Below are 12,056 nucleotides of genomic sequence, written 5' to 3' on the forward strand. Positions count from 1 at the left end.
TCTCAGATTTTTCATTTGCAACCAACACCCAATGTTCTGAGGCTATTGAGCACTCGCAGTTCTAATTGGGATCTGTTGCGGTGTGTTTGGGTCCATTTTTTTTTCTCCCCGGCTTCGTTTCGGCTCCAATTCCATTGGCACTCGCCGCCTGAGTTTGCCATTAGAAGGAGGCGACGTGTCCGTTCGAAACGAGCCCTGCCCTCTGCAGCGTGTGAAGTGGGCAGGCTGTGCATCACACAGTGCTCAGGCGCACGCCTTGCTGCTCATACGCAACAGAGAGGCAAGCGGGCATGATCCGTGTCCCCCACTCAAAGAACCAGCTTCTAGAGACCCTGGTGAGGGAGCTGAATTCTGAAAAATGACAACTTCTAGCAACTCACATTGACCATCTTAAAAGATCACATCTAAACGTCTTTGAGAGTCAAAACCCGGTCAGGGACCAGAAATCCAGCACGGTTAGTCCATCTGCGTTGTTTGCACCCAAATATCTGGTTCGAAGTTCCTCTTTAAGCGAGGTCATGCAGACTTTGGATGTCGCCATCGTCGTGTTCCCCAACTCTTCCGCAATCGTTTCGCCGTTGCAAGACTGTGTTGTGAAGGAGTACAAACGTTACATCAGCAAGACAGTGTCTGATGACTTTTTGCAGTTGGGTAACAACCCTTCAGTGTGATTTCCAGGGGGGTTACCAAACTCCAGAGAGCCGGGAGGATTTAGGATAGTTGCCTACCCACGTGCCATCCATCTCCTGATGTTCGCCTAAAACCCACTAATAGGGTGACCCTATAAAAAGTAGGTTCCTGTACCTTTAATAGTTGTATAGAAAGGGGGATTTCAGCCAGGTGTCCTTTGTATGCATGCAGCACCTGGTGAAATCCCCTCTTCATCACAACAGTTAATGCTTGGTGGGAGATCCAGGACAAATAAAAGGAAGGACTTCTTCACACAGCGCAGAGTTAAATTATGGAACTCACTACCACAAGATGAAGTGATGGCCACCAATCTGGATGGCTTGAAAAGGGGGTTGGATAAAGTCCTGGGGGCGAAGACTATCCATGGCTACTAGCCCTGATGGTGGTGTGCTATCTCCAGTATTTGAGGCAATAAGCCTGTGTGCACCAGTTGCTGGGGAACATGGGCGGGAGGGTGCTGTTGCACCATGTCCTGCTTGTTCATCCCTGGCCAATGGCCGCTTGGCCACTGTGTGAACAGAGTGCTGGACTAGATGGATCCTTGGTCTGATCCAGCAGGGCTCTTCTGATGTTCTTATGTAGGAGCCCTGCCCTCTTGACCAGATACAGTATAAAAGAAATCCAGCCTTCAGGCTGAAAAAGGTCTCCATCCCGGTGCTATAGCTCAGCATGCACCCCACCCCTGAGAAACAGTTGGGGGATATCTTCTTCCTGCAGAAATTCAGTAAAATGATACCCCTCACCATCCCCTTTCTTTGTCTACAAAGAAGATGGAATTTTTTGAGATCGCCATTCAGCTCCAGCTTTTTTATTGGATTGTGGGAAAGCCAGATGAATTTCGAAAGGGGGCATTACATGCTCTCCATGCCAGGATAACCGAACAATGAGATGCTTTCTCCTGTCCCACCAGCTATCCTTAGTAAGAACATCAGGACATCAGAAGAACCCTGGTGGATCAGACCAAGGGTCTATCTAGTCCAGCGTTCTCTTCACACAGTGGCCAAACTGCTTTCAATGGCAAACCCACAAGCAGGATGTGAGTACAACAGCACACTCCCACCCATGTTCCCCAGCAACGGGTGCACATAGCCCTACTTCTTCTGGTACTGGAGGTAGCATATGGCCATGAGGACTAGTAGCCATGGATAGCCTTCTCCTCCAGGTGTTTATCCAACCCCCTTCTCAAGCCATCCAAATGGGTGGCCATCACCACATCCTGTGATAGCGAATCCCATAGTTTCACTCTGAGCCGACGTCCTTCCTTTTTATCTCTCCTGAATCTCCCACCAGTCAGCTTCGTGGGATGACCACGTTTGGGTGCTGGTATTTTGAAGAGGCGCTGGCCACGGAGGAAAAACAATTGGATCCCAGCCATCACTACATCAACATACTTGTGGTTGTTTCCAAGCGACAGATGCTAACGTTGTTGCATCCCTTGGAGACAGACATCAACAAATCTCTTTTCTCTTCTCACAAGTTCCTCCTTACTCAGGGCCTGTAATGATAGATTACAGCAAATCCAGTCTTGTGAAAAGAGGTTCTTTAATTTAACTCATCTGAATCTGTTGCCTGTCGGTTTGGGTGGCCCTGGGTTTCTAGTGTTAGGAGAACCGGAGAATTTTCTCTCTCCCTGCTCACTTGATCCAAAGCATCCATAATTTTACAGGCCTCTTTCAACGCCCACTTCTTCTTCCACTTCCCACTACACCTCAAAGCTGCAGACATTTTAGCTTTTCCTTGTAGAGAAATCTGAGCAGGCTCAGGAATCTTGCGCAGACGTTCATTTCATAGAATCATAGAATAGCAGATTTGGAAGGGGCCTACAAGGCCATCGAGTCCAACCCCCTGCTCAATGCAGGAATCCACCCTAAAGCATCCCGGACAGATGGTTGCCCAGCTGCCTCTTGAAGGCCTCTAGTGTGGGAGAGCCCACAACCTCCCTAGGGAACCTCCTTCTTGCATTTCAAATTTTACTCAATGAGGTCTAGTGGCGTTGTTTCCTTTTCATTTGGGGAGACAGAAGGAACGTGGCTTGCTAAAAGAAAACGTATGAGATTTGCAAAGTCCCATCGATTCGCAGATGGCGCTTCTCCTCACGTACTGGGGGAAAATTATAATCATACCCTGCACCTGGGATGCCTGGACAGTTACCAAGATATTGTAGGGAAAACAGGGAGTGCCCTAAGGAGGGAGTCACATCCTGCAGCAAAGTCCCACAACCTGTGTGCTTTGGATAAAAAAAGATCAGATGGGGTGGGGAGACACCAAATCCATAGTAACACCAAGAGCGGCCAAGTTTCACCCAGAAGCGTCTGGAAAGACAGCGGCCTCACTCTTGTGTATTTTGGCTCTCCGTTCTATGGGGAGCAAGTCCCGACTTGAAAGAAAGAAAAATAAAATCACAATAGACCCTGTACAAACACCCCATGACTCACACAATGAATCATTTCCTCCAGGCAGTGAACCGTACCCTATTGCCAGTTTGTTGACTCTTTGCCTCCACCTAGTGGTTCACGGACACATTGTTACGCCATTGTGGGTTTTAAAGCTAGGAATGGGAAGGAATTCGTTCGATTCGCATCCGAATCGCGACGCAAACCAAAGCGAATTTCTCTTTCGAAATTTGCAATTCTATGAAATTTGCAATGATGCTCTCTCATTTTTTTAAAAAAGCATATATTGGGGAAAAATAATGTTGAAAACTAATTTTTATATGGACTTTTAAGAATTAATAATTCAACGTTCAGGGTGGATCAAACTTAAGATTGGAAAAATGGGAACCTGAATGAAACCAACATAGACAAATTTGTCCATTCTTATTTATTGCTCAGACCAAGAAGATCAATATGTGAAGTGATAAGATTCCTTAAGCATCTTTATCCAGCCAACAAGTTACTGGTTGGAAGAGAATTTGATCCTTCTGGCTGGTTAGTAATGCAGCAGAATATTCTATAGCAAGAAAAAGGTTGTCTTCTTCGGAATATAGTTGATGCTGTTCCCGAATGGATGTTCAAAGGTGCTCTGTCCTTGCAAAGATGTTTTTAAAAAGATGTGTCTGTTCAGAATGGCAGGCACTTTGTACATGCTCAGAGGCATGCATCCCAGGGTGCCAGAATGCTTGAAAATAAAAAGATGGCAAACCTACACATTTTCCATAAGACTCCTTTTGTTTGTTTGCATTCATGGTAAAACCCTCACATGGTCTTCCCTCTGGGGTTTGCCACCCCGAGGGTCTTTTCCTTGGTGGAAGTTAGGAGATATTGCTTTAATGTTCTTTGATGGCTGGTGCCTGCTAGCTAGAGACACATACTTTTCAGCCAGGGGGGACGCTGAGAGCTGTATTCTACCTGTGTGAACATGTGTGCATCTAATTAGCAGCCAGAATGTAGCCTGCAAAGGAAGTAGAAATCTGGGTTTTTGTGTAACAAATAGCTAATGCAAATAGCAAAATAGCTTACTAGCTATAAATAGCTAATAGCAAATAGCTTACTAGCTAAATAGTAATGCAATAGGTACATGAAGTTTTCTTTCTTTGTTTTGGTGAGGGGAGGGCGATCAGGATAGGGTGGATGCTACTTTAAGGACTAGCATTTTCCTCTCTGCTGGTACATTTGTGAAAAAGCGAAGTAGAGAAAGATGAAGAAGAATGAAACAGAGAGGTCAATTCATTCAATCTAGAGCAATTTATTGAGGATCATTAAGTAATACAGAGCACAGAAACAGGAAGACATAAATTAGCATGGCTGAGTTTCGATCCATCTGCCTCACGCCGCTTCAGGAGGCTTCAAAGGATCTTTAGCTGCAAGCAAGGGAAACGGGTCTCACTTCCTTCCATGTTTCCTTGCCAGTCAACCCCGCTTTGCCCCTAAGAGAGCGAAAGGTAGAGTTTCCCAACCAGCTGTGGACGGAGATGCAATGCAACCAAAGGGCAGGGCTGCTGTCAAGGATAGGCAGAGTTGGCCATTTACCGAGGGCCCACGCCAAGAAGGTCCCGCTAACCACAACCCCCTGGAGTTGCTCTTCCTCTTCACCTTTGCAACCTGCTTGTTCACCTGCCTCTCACTCTGGCCCAACAACAGAAGTGGTGAGAAGGAGGAGCAGGAGATGCCCCGGCCTCCTTGCTCCCTGGCTCTTTGCCTGGAAAGCAAGCAAGTGGTAGCCATGATGAGAAAGAGTAGGAGGAGCCAGAGCAGCTGGTGACAATGATGGGGAGAAGGTAGACTCACTGAGGGAGGAGCATTGCAGAGGTATTGCCCAAAGGCCCCCCAAAAGCTGGATCTGGCCCTGCCAAAGGGTGTGTATGTGTCACCTGATTCAAGAAATGTTAGCTGATTGACTGTATGATTTTTAGTTGATTAACTGATCACTCAATTTTTAGTTGATTAATTGATCACACAATTTTAGTTGATTAACTGATCACACAATTTTAGTTGATTAATGGATCACACAATTTTTAGTTGATTAACTGATCACACAATTTTTAGTTGATTTACTGGGTTAATTATTGGATTACGCTTCCAAAGGATAGAAAGGGCAGTTTTTAAGCAAAGAAAAGCATAATGTCTTGGTTTGGGGTGTTGTTGTTTTTTAGATGATGCATGCATGTGCTAGACAATCTTTGATTGGCTGGGATTACCTCTGGAAGAATACCATGGTTTTGGGTTTTGTTTTAAGTGGCATTGAAGCATCAGATTAGGGGAAGGCACTACTGTGACCAGCGGTCAAACAGCCCATGGAAAAGTTAAATATGGTGTGTGTACGTGTGTGAATGTGAAACATTTGCCCCTTCAAAAACCTCCTTTTTTTGAGGACCAAAAATATATATCATCCGAGTAGTCCTAGTAAGAAATAGGGTAGGCCAGAGGTGAGAAAGTGCAGCCCTCTAGATGTTGTTGGACTGCAACTCCCATCATTCCTCACTAGCACAGTCAATGGTAAAGGAAGATGGGAACTGTAGTCCAACAATTAACGGCCACCTATGCCCTAACTTGGCCATTAATTTGGTTCTCTCTTTCTCTGTTCATCTATTTATGGAAGCACCTAGCTCCTGTTGATTTTCTTAGGGTGTGACCCTATCAATGCTTACTTTGAATGTTGTGTGGCTAACTTCTGAGTAAACATGAGATTGCACTAAAGGCTGAACTGTGAGCATTAATTCCTACCCAAAGCCAATGAACTAGTACATGTTTCAGCTCGGAACTCTCAGTGTAAAGAAGACATGATTTTTTTTTTTGACAAAGGGCTGATTTAGAGCTGATTAAAGGAACTGATTAGAAGAAGACCAAAGAGGGTCACAGGCAATCTATAGGAATGCCTCTCATCTAGGTAAGGGATGAGCAGACTTCAGCCGAAGTCTGCATGTTTACTAAAACCAAAGATTCACCAACTGGAGCCTGGTGCATGTGACATAGACACTTAGAATTAAAGAATTCTGAGCCCAGGGAATTGAAGGGAGTTTACAGCCCTTCCACACCCAAATCCACTCCAGGTTATCAAAAGCTTTCTTCATTTCAGTGGTATTACCTGGGGTGGTGGTGAGGGGGTCACTTTGTTGCTGCTATTATTAAACAGGTCTCAGAAACCCCTGCTGATCTACTGCAAAAAGATCTGCCTTCTGCCCAGCCCTGGCCTTGGTGTCCATAGATTCACTGACTGTAGAGAATCTCGGCCATGTCCCCTTTATCTCACCTCCACTCCCGCTGGAGCAAAAGGACTGATTTACAGTTGACCAGGAGGACTGATTAGAAGAAAGCCCAACAGGAACAGGGGCAATCTAAAGGCATGTCTGTCGTCTAGGTGTCCATGGATGCACTGACTGTAGAGAATCTTGGCCATGTCCCCTTTATCTCACCTCCACTCCTGCTGGAGCAAAAGGACTGATTTACAGTTGACCAGGAGGGCTGTTTAGAAGAAAACCCAACAGGAACAGGGGCAATCTAAAGGCACGTCTGTCATCTAGGTGTCCATGGATGCACTGACAGTAGATGGGGCTTTGCTTACGTCGCCTCTCCCCATGTGCATCACCTTGGAGCAGAAGGGCTGATTTAGAGCTGATCGGAAGGGACTGATTAGAAGCAAACATAACTGGATCATAGACAATCTGCACAGTCGGAGAGACAGGATGGAGGCTGTGCCTGCATCTCTCCCGCCTATAGCTGCTCTTGCTTCTTCTGGGCCAGCAGGTATTCGTACAGTGGGTTGCAAATCACGGGCATTTTGCTGTCACCCGGAAAGCCTGGTTTCTCATGGGAGATACCGGGCTCTTGTGAATCAGGTCTGCCTTGTGGCCTTTCCACACCAGGCTGGTTCTCCCCCTCCAATGGTGGCTGGGGATCTCGGGCCTGTGGGTCCCTTCCATCGCCTTCTACTGGCTGAGGCTCTGTTGGTGTGGGCTTGCCACCATCTTCTTCACGGGATGCTCCCTGGACCGCTGACTGCCATCGTTCCGCTGTGCCAGACGGTTCTCTAGTTCCTCCTCTCTCAAGGGGTTGAGGAACTCCAAGCTCATTCTCTGCTCTGGGTTCTGGGTTGGGTTCACACACCTGTGGCCTGCCTCGCCAGCCTTCCACGGTCTGGGACTCAGGGAGTCCTTGTCCTCTAGGAGCACTCTCAGCGGCGTCTGAAGGTACACGTATCTGACGCCTCCTGGTTTCATTGGTAATGGCTGCAGCTTCACGTGGACGGGCTCTGCTCCCCTCCCCTTCTTGTGATATGGGTTCAAGGGACTGGACAGCCACTTGAGTGGCTCGAGAGCCTGGTTCACCTTGTCCTGTCCGATTGTTACCCCTAGCTACAGATCCACAGGGTGTCCCACGGGTTTGGCCCTGCTCACCACCTGTTACATCAGACTGGGTTCGTGACGGTTGCTCGACATCTCTTTCTTCACGTGATTGGGATGACCTCTTCTCTTCATCACCCTTTGGGTCAACCCTGCACAACTGGGCTCGGCTCTGATCAACTCCCCTAACATCAGTGCCCCGGGTTTGGGTCCGCCTTTGCTCCTCACTCACTCTTGGGTCAACCTCACGGGTCTGGGTTTGCCTTTGCTCTGGGTCACGGGATGGGGTTCGCCTCTGTTGTTCATGGTCTTTTGAGTCAACATCCCGGGACTGTTTTTGCCTCCGGTCAACATCTCTAGCACGAGAATCACTTCTCCTCTGCTGTTCACCATCTTTTGGGTCCTCATCTCTCAACTGAGTTTGCCTCTGGCCATCATCTCTTCCATCTGTGTCATGTGACAGAGTTCTCCTCTGCTGATCACCAACTCTTGGGTCAACCTCACGTGTCTGGCCCTGTCTTCTGTCAGGGTCTCTTGGTTCAGTGGCACGTGATGGATTCCTCCTCTGTTGTCCATCATCTCTTGGGTCAACCTCCTCACGTGTCTGCTTTTGTCTTCGCTCAGTGTCTTTTGGGTTAGTGTCAAATGTTTGGTTACTCCTCCGGGAACCATCTCTTGCATCAGTGCGTTGCAATGGAGTTCTCCTCTGCTGTTCACCATCTCTTTGGTCTGTCTCATGTGTTTGGGTTCGCCTCTGGTCAACTTCTCTGGCATCACTGCCACATGATGGGGTTCTCCTCTGCTGTTCACCTTCTTGTATCTGGGCTGTCCGCTGGTCAACATCTCTAGCAACAGTGTGACATGATCGGGTTCTTCTATGCTCCTCACTCTCTCTTAGATCACGTCTCTGCGTTTGCCCTTGGTCAACCTCTCTAGCATCAGTATCATGTGACAGGGTTCTCCTTTCCTGTTCATGATCTCTGGGGTCCATCTCAGGTCTTTGGGTTCTCCTCTGGTCATCTCTAATTTCAGTATCAGTGTCACATGGCTGGGTTCTTCTCTGTTGTTCGCCATTTCTTGGGTCCACTTCACGTGGCTGGGTTCTCCTCTGGTCAACGTCCCTTGGATCAGTGTCATAAGATGGAGTTCTTCTCTGCTGATCTTCATCTTTTGGATCCATGTCATGTGTCTGGGTTTGCCTCTGGTCACCTTCCCTTTGCCTCTGCTCCACACTCTCCCTTGGGTCATATGTCTGGGTTCGCCTCTGGTCAACCTCTCTAGCATCAGTGCCACGTGATGGAGCTCTCCTCTGCTGCTCAGTGTCTCTTGGGTCAACCTCATGGGGATGGGTTTGTCTTCGTTCAGTGACTCTTTCTTCAGTGTCACGTCTCTGGGTTCGCCTCCGCTGTTCCCCATCTCTTGGGTCAATCGCACATGTTTGATCAACATTGGAAGCATCAGCATCCTCATGTGTTTGGGTTTGCCTGTGGTCAACTTCTCTGGCATCACTGTCACGTGATGGGGTTCTTCTCTGCTGTTCACCATCTCTTTGTACAACGTCTCGTGTCTGGATTCTCCTCCGGCCAACATCTATAGCACGTGTCTGGCTTCGTCTCGGGTCACCATCTCTAGCATCAGTATCATATGATGGGGTTCTTCTCTGGTGTTCACCATCTCTTCGTCCACCATCTTGTGTCTGCGTTCTCCTCTGGGGAACATCTGTAGCATCAAAATCATGTGAATGGGTTCTTCTCTGCTGAGCATCATCTTTTGGGTCCATGTCACGTCTTTGAGTTCGCCTCTGGTCACCTTCCCTTCGCCTCTGCTCCTCACTCTCCCTTGGGTCATATATCTTGTTTCGTCTCTGGTCAACATCTCTGGCAGCAGTGTCACGTGAGTAGGTTCTCCTTTGCTGCTCACGTTCTCTTGGGTCTACACCACGTGTCTGGATTTGTCTTCGCTCACTGCCCCTTTGTTCATGGTCATCTGATAAAGCTCTCCTCTCCTGTTCACCACCTCTTTGTTCAACATCTCGTATCTGAGTTCTCCTTTGGTCAACATTTCTAGGAACACTGTCACGTGATGAACGTCTACTCTGCTGTTCACGATCATTTGGCTCCACGTCACATGTCCAGGTTCGCTTCTGCTCAGTGGTCCTTTGATCAGTGTCATGCGATAGGCTTCGTCTCTCATATTCACAATCTCTTTGGTCCACGCCACGTGCCTGAGTACGACTCCGGCCACCATCCAGGGTCTCAGTGTCATATGATTGGCTTCGTCTCCACTCACAGTCCCTTCGCTCAGTGGATTCGGAACTATATCTTTGTGTCCGGCTCTGATCACGATCTCTTGGAACATCTTCAGATGAATAGAACCAATCTTGCTCTGAGGGTCTGGTGAGGGTCTCCCTCAGTGGAGTCCTTTCCCTTGAGTCATTCTGTTGAGGCCTTCTCCTCTCACCTTCGCTGGATTGAGAATCACATAGCTGGTGCCTTCTCCTGTAACTCTCCCTTTCCCAAGATTCAGCTTCATAATATTGCTGCCTCCCCTGACTATCCTCTCGTTCACGTCTTTGAGGCCTGCTGTAGTCAGAGTCACTGGGATCAACCTCCATAGACTCCGGTCTCCTCCTCTCAACCTCTTCCTCCCTGTGGTCCTGACGGTATTGCTGCCTCCTCCTATCATCCTCGTCATGTTGCTGGGGCCTTCTGCTCTTGCCTTCCCTGGGCTCAAATTCACAGGATTGGGGCCATCTCCTCTCACTCTCTATGGGCTCAGGTTCATATGGACGAAGACGACCCCTCTCTTGCTCTCTGTGTTCAGGATTACGTGACCGTCGCTGGTCCTCCATCTCTGCTCTTTCTGCTGGCTCCAGTGTACGAGGTATGGTCCACTCACCTTGATCACGAGGCTGGGATCGCCTCCTTTCAGCTTCCGCTACTTCAGGTTCACGGAACTGCTCAACCTCTCTAGATTGAGATCCACCTTGCTGCTGTCTTGTCCAAACATCCTCTCTGCGATCAGGAGTACTAGGCCGGAACCTCTCTCTGCGTTCTGACTCATGCGTTTGTGATCTTCTCTGCTCACGTTCTGGATCACGTAACTGAGATCTTCTCTCACCTTCTCTGGGCAATGGGAGATGCTCCTTCTCCTCATATGTTTGATCCTGGTATCGTTCATGTTCAGGGGACATCACCTTATCTTGCCTTTCCTGCTCATCTGGGTAATCCCTCCTCCTTCTCTCTCCCAATTCCTGAGGTCCACGAGATGGACGAGATCTTCCATCATCATACCTGGTTTCTTCTGGTGCAGGTGGATGGCAACGACTTCCTTCTTCCACTTGGGGTTCATACTGATGTCTTCTGGTCAGGTTCTCCTCATTCACTTGGTGCTTAGTTTCTCGCGCCCGACTTTGCCTCCCATCTTCCCGTCTTTGTGGGGGCTCTCGGGAATATTGGTCTCTTTCTTCACCTTCCCGTGGCTGAGACCCACGTGCGAGATGGCGTCTTTCATCATCGTCTCTCGGCCCAAGATCTCGTGAGCGGTGCTGACGATCATCTTCCATGTCTGGCTCCCTTCGTCTTAGTTGACGTTGGCCAGCTCCATCCCTTTGTGGCTCAAGCTCATGTGGACGGCTCTCAAACTCATCTTCCCATTTCTGAGGCTCATGGGATGGACGGTCTCTCCCACGATCATCTCTCAACTGAGGATCATGTGTTTGGCGGTGCCTCTCATCCAGTTGGGCTCCAAGCTCACGTGGAAGGTAATCTCTCGTCTCCTCCCCTCTTCGTGTGGTACCTTCAATTGGTCGAAGCTGTGTCTGGTCAGAATCTCGTCTCTCATGGATGTAGTTTCCTTCTCTTTCATCTTTACGTAGCTGACGATGGTCCCTTGCATCTCCCGATAGCTCTCCTTGTCTTTGAGTTCTTCTGGCCTCCTCCTCCTGATGAAGGCATTCTCTGGGCTGCAGGTGATTGTAGCAGGCCTTGGCCACTTTGAAGATGAGCATCAGGTACTCATTGAAGTTAACCCTGCCATCCCCATTGACGTCCAGCAGCTGGAACATCAGCTCAACCGTCTCTGGGTCACGAGGGTTCTGAAAGATGGGGAAGTCATGGAGAAATTGGGTCAGATGCCTTCAAGAGCTGCAAGCTGATACTTCCCACCAATATCACATAAGACACAGCGATCCGAACCATACTTTCATTCTAATCTTTGTTATTGCCCTTATTGGTGTTATTCAAAACTGCCAAATATTTGGACGGGCACTATGCGTATTGGGTCAGGGTTTTGCAGTGTGTTGGGGGGTGGCAATACGTCTCCTTGTGAGCTCTCAGAGACGCATTGCATCCCCCCTCTTGGGATTTCTATCCATGCAAATAGCGCCACCAGTGTCACAGATGACAGGTGGGTCCTGCCATTGTTGCTATTCCAAATGCAATTTTCTGGTTTTCTCTAAGGATGAGCATATTCCAGTCCAGGTCTGGGCCCAATTCAAAGTGCTGGAATTAACATTTAAAGCCCTAAAAGGCTTGGGGCCAGGCTATCTGAAGGAACGCCTCCTCTCGTATGTACCTGCTCGGACCCT

This window comes from Elgaria multicarinata, chromosome 21 (assembly GCF_023053635.1).
Source record: "Elgaria multicarinata webbii isolate HBS135686 ecotype San Diego chromosome 21, rElgMul1.1.pri, whole genome shotgun sequence".
Classification (NCBI taxonomy): Eukaryota; Metazoa; Chordata; class Lepidosauria; order Squamata; family Anguidae; genus Elgaria; species Elgaria multicarinata.